Source organism: Syngnathus typhle, unplaced genomic scaffold (assembly GCF_033458585.1).
Source record: "Syngnathus typhle isolate RoL2023-S1 ecotype Sweden unplaced genomic scaffold, RoL_Styp_1.0 HiC_scaffold_78, whole genome shotgun sequence".
Taxonomy (NCBI): Eukaryota; Metazoa; Chordata; class Actinopteri; order Syngnathiformes; family Syngnathidae; genus Syngnathus; species Syngnathus typhle.
The window spans coordinates 221,924-227,500 of record NW_026871984.1 but is presented as its reverse complement, the minus strand read 5'-3'; positions in this window follow the sequence as shown (position 1 = coordinate 227,500).

The following is a 5,577-nucleotide window of genomic DNA, read 5'->3' as shown; positions in this document are numbered from 1 at the left end:
AGGCAGCATCCTCGGGCAGCAGGCGGGAGGAGGCAGCCTCCCCTTAGTATAACTTTGTCTCCGGAGAATGACAGCGGGCGCGCGCAAGAGGCCAGTCCGGGGATGAGGCAGCATCCTCGGGCAGCAGGCGGGAGGAGGCAGCCTCCCCTTAGTATAACTTAATCTCCGGAGAATGACAGCGGGCGCGCCTAAGAGGCTGGTCCGGGGACCAGGCACTCTCCCCGGACAACAAAGCACGTCCCCCTCCTGAGTGGACAAAAAAAATCCACTCCTGGTACCTAGAATTTTCTCCAGCGGCGGGCTGGGAGTCTAATCTTTCTCCTGGCCGAGAAAAGAGCACTCTCCCCGGACAACAAAGCACGTCCCCCTCCTGAGTGGACAAAAAAAATCCACTCCTGGTACCTAGAATTTTCTCCAGCGGCGGGCTGGGAGTCTAATCTTTCTCCTGGCCGAGAAAAGAGCACTCTCCCCGGACAACAAAGCACGTCCCCCTCCTGAGTGGACAAAAAAAATCCACTCCTGGTACCTAAGATTTTCTCCAGCGGCGGGCTGGGAGTCTAATCTTTCTCCTGGCAGAGAAAAGAGCACTTTCCCCCGGACAACAAAGCACGTCCCCCTCCTGAGTGGACAAAAAAAATCCACTCCTGGTACCTAGAATTTTCTCCAGCGGCGGGCTGGGAGTCTAATCTTTCTCCTGGCCGAGAAAAGAGCACTTTCCCCCGGACACCAAACCAGCCAACGTCCCCCTCCTGAGTGGACAAAAAAAATCCACTCCTGGTACCTAAAATTTTCTCCAGCGGCGGGCTTGGGACGAAAATCAATCTTCCTCCCGAAATTAAACCACTATTGGCGGACGCCAGCCCCAAGCGCCAGCCCCGACCGCCACCCCCCGACCGCCACAAGGCGACCGCCACAAGGCGACCGCCACAAGGCGACCGCCACCGGCCCCAAGCGCCAGCCCCGACCGCCACCCCCCGACCGCCACAAGGCGACCGCCACAAGGCGACCGCCACAAGGCGACCGCCACCGGCCCCAAGCGCCAGCCCCGACCGCCACCCCCCGACCGCCACAAGGCGACCGCCACAAGGCGACCGCCACCGGCCCCAAGCGCCAGCCCCGACCGCCACCCCCCGACCGCCACAAGGCGACCGCCACAAGGCGACCGCCACAAGGCGACCGCCACAAGGCGACCGCCACAAGGCGACCGCCACAAGGCGACCGCCACTGGCCCCAAGCGCCAGCCCCGACCGCCACCCCCCGACCGCCACAAGGCGACCGCCACAAGGCGACCGCCACAAGGCGACCGCCACAAGGCGACCGCCACAAGGCGACCGCCACCGGCCCCAAGCGCCAGCCCCGACCGCCACAAGGCGACCGCCACAAGGCGACCGCCACAAGGCGACCGCCACAAGGCGACCGCCACAAGGCGACCGCCACTGGCCCCAAGCGCCAGCCCCGACCGCCACCCCCCGACCGCCACAAGGCGACCGCCACAAGGCGACCGCCACAAGGCGACCGCCACAAGGCGACCGCCACAAGGCGACCGCCACTGGCCCCAAGCGCCAGCCCCGACCGCCACCCCCCGACCGCCACAAGGCGACCGCCACAAGGCGACCGCCACCGGCCCCAAGCGCCAGCCCCGACCGCCACCCCCCGACCGCCACAAGGCGACCGCCACAAGGCGTTAGTGGCCGCGCCCGGTACTTTACTGGACCCTATTTGGCCCGCGGACCGGCCGGCGTCGCTTCCTTGAATGCTTAGCCGCCTTTCGAGCTGCCATGCCGGGCTTGAGTTAGTGGTTTGCGCCCGGTACTTTACTGGACCCTATTTGGCCCGCGGACCGGCCGGCGTCGCTTCCTTGAATGCTTAGCCGCCTTTCGAGCTGCCATGCCGGGCTTGAGTTAGTGGTTTGCGCCCGGTACTCTACGTTAAAAGTCAGGCGGAACGGCTCTGAAGCTCCAGACGGTGCTTCCTTGAATGCTTAGCCGCCTTTCGAGCTGCCATGCCGGGCTTGAGTTAGTGGTTTGCGCCCGGTACTCTACGTTAAAAGTCAGGCGGAACGGCTCTGAAGCTCCAGACGGTGCTTCCTTGAATGCTTAGCCGCCTTTCGAGCTGCCATGCCGGGCTTGAGTTAGTGGTTTGCGCCCGGTACTCTACGTTAAAAGTCAGGCGGAACGGCTCTGAAGCTCCAGACGGTGCTTCCTTGAATGCTTAGCCGCCTTTCGAGCTGCCATGCCGGGCTTGAGTTAGTGGTTTGCGCCCGGTACTCTACGTTAAAAGTCAGGCGGAACGGCTCTGAAGCTCCAGACGGTGCTTCCTTGAATGCTTAGCCGCCTTTCGAGCTGCCATGCCGGGCTTGAGTTAGTGGTTTGCGCCCGGTACTCTACGTTAAAAGTCAGGCGGAACGGCTCTGAAGCTCCAGACGGTGCTTCCTTGAATGCTTAGCCGCCTTTCGAGCTGCCATGCCGGGCTTGAGTTAGTGGTTTGCGCCCGGTACTCTACGTTAAAAGTCAGGCGGAACGGCTCTGAAGCTCCAGACGGTGCTTCCTTGAATGCTTAGCCGCCTTTCGAGCTGCCATGCCGGGCTTGAGTTAGTGGTTTGCGCCCGGTACTCTACGTTAAAAGTCAGGCGGAACGGCTCTGAAGCTCCAGACGGTGCTTCCTTGAATGCTTAGCCGCCTTTCGAGCTCTCCTGCCCGGCGTGGGTTTCGCGTCCGCGCCCGGTACATTATGGAAGCCAAAAAAAAAAAAAATTCTAAGTGCGAGTGGGACCGGCCTGGGGGGCTTCCTTGAAAGCCCATCCGCCCTCCGAGCTCTCCCACCGGTCGTGGGTTGGCGTCCGCCACTGCTCAAAGCGAACTTCAAATCATCTGCTTAATAATGTGGAACGCCATTCTTGAGTAGTTTCTCCTTAATGTGGGCTCAACTGGCCGGTAATCATCACCGGTGTCTGAAATTGATCTCAGTTATCCAAAGAGCCCTGACACGGAATACCGTCCATGAGTTTAATTGAAAAACAAAAAATTTAATCTTTCTGACACATAAATACAATTTGCATAATAATTTGGAACACAGTGTAGACTTCCAGCGGACCGCGCGCGGCTCGGCTGACGGCGCAGCGCGATCTGGTACCGCTGCGCGGGACGAAACACGCCCCGTGCAGAGTTCCAGGCGGCCGGGAAGACATTTAAGCGCTGCCGCTGCCGCCTCGGCGGGGAGTTGCCGTCCTCCGGTGGACACGACGAGTAAATACACCAGCAATCGCACTTACACCGTGTTCCAAATTATTATGCAAGTGACATTTATCTCAGATTTTCCTAAATAGTCGATGCAAAATGAGTCAGCATAATTTTCAAGTCATCAACCATTATTTTGATGAATTCTAATTTTATTGAACAAACCTCCGAATGATCACAGAATTTTTAAAAAATAAAAAACTTAAAATGCACTGTTCCACATTATTACGCACAACAGAGTTTTATAACATTTTATAGGTTTTTATGAACTGAAATGCCCATCTTAAGAATTTACAGCATTAGGAGGTCATATTTACTGAAATCAAAAGCTATTTCAAAGAAAAGACAAACAAGTTACATTTTAACATAGGACCCTTTATTTCAATAAAAAACAAAGTTACATTTTAACATAGGACCCTTTGTTCAACAGCAGCTTCACGATTCTTCCATCCACTGAACTTGTGAGTTTTTGTACAGTTTCTGGTTGAATTTCTTGGCAGGATCTAAGAATAGCCTGCCAGAGCTGCTCTTTGGAATTGAACTGCCTCCCACCTTCGTAGATTTTCTGCTTGACGATGCTCCACAAGTTTTCAATAGGATTGAGGTCAGGGGAGCATGGGGGCCACACCATCAGTTTCTCTCCCTTTATTCCCATAGATGCCAAAGACGTTGACGTATTTCTTGCAGCATGAGATGGTGCATTGTCATGCATGAAGATGATCTTTTGACGGAAAGCACGGTTCTTCCTGTTGTACCATGGACAGAAGTGTTGAGTCAGAAATTCCACGTAGTTAACAGACGTAATTTTGACGCCTTCAGGGACCCTAAAGGGGCCAAGCAGCTCTCTCCCCATGATTCCGGCCCAAAACATCACTCCGCCACCTCCCTGCTGACGCCGCAGCCTTGTTGGGCTATCGTGGCCGTCCACCAACCATCCACGACTCCATCCATCTGTAAAGTCAAGTCAAATCAAGTTTATTTGTATAGCCCTAAATCACAAGCAGTCTCAAAGGGCTTCACATAGACAGAAATTGACAATTATTCTCAAAGCATCCCCTGAGCTCTCAAAAGTGCAAGGAAAAACTTAAAAAACCCTACCTGGCCCATCCAAGGTTGCACGGCACTCGTCGGTGAACAGGACTGTCTGAAAATTTGTCTTCATGTAAGTCTGGGCCCACTGCAGCCGTTTCTGCTTGTTCGCGTTGTTCAGGGGTGGCCGAATGGAGGGTTTCCGCACAACTGCAAGCCTCTGGAGGATCCTGCACCTCGTCGTTCGTGGGACTTCACTGGCACCAGCAGCGTCGAATATTTGTTTGCTCGTCTTTAGTGGCATGCTTGCAGCCGCCCTCTTGATTCGATTTGTTTGTCTTGCAGAAACCTTCCTTGTCGTGCCTTTGTCTGCACGAACGCGCGTTTGCTCCGAATCAGCGACGAATTTCTTCAAAGTTCGATGGTCGCGCTTAAGCTTTCGTGCAATATCGAATGTCTGCATACCTTGTCCAAGGCATCGAACGATTTCACGCTTCTCGACAGCAGAGAGATCCTTTTTCCTCCCCATGGTTGAACGAAATGGCCGAACGCTTAAAAACGCGGAACTTAAATAGACTTGTTAATTACTACAATTGCGCTCACCTGGCAGACTACCATGGACTGTACCATGACTGAGGGTGATTTCAGTACTTGAAAAACAAAAAATGTAATCTTTATGACACTTAAATACATTTTGCATAATAATTTGGAACACGGGACCGTGTTCCAAATTATTATGCAAAGGATATTTATCTCAGATTTTCCTAAATAGCTTCCTTGAAATGTTACCCGGCTTTTGAGCTCTCCTGCCCGGCGTGGGTTTGCGTCAGCGCCCGGTAACATTATGGAAGCTAAAAGAAAGAAAAAAGAAACAAATCTAAGTGCGATTGCTGGTGTCTAAATACATTTTGCATAATAATTTGGAACACGGGACCGTGTTCCAAATTATTATGCAAGTGATATTTATCTCAGATTTTCCTAAATAGCTTTACTCGTCGTGCCGACCGGAGGGAGGCCACTCCCCGCCGCAGCTGAACAGTCATCCCGGCCTAGTGGAGGTCTGCGCAGGGGGGGTCTTCCTTGAAATCTTAGCCGCCTTCCGAGCTCTCCTGCCGGGCGTGGGTTTGCGTCAGCGGCCGGTGTCATTTACTCGTCGTGCCGACCGGAGGGAGGCCACTCCCCGCCGCAGCTGAACAGTCATCCCGGCCTAGTGGAGGTCTGCGCAGGGGGGGTCTTCCTTGAAATCTTAGCCGCCTTCCGAGCTCTCCTGCCGGGCGTGGGTTTGCGTCAGCGGCCGGTGTCATTTACTCGT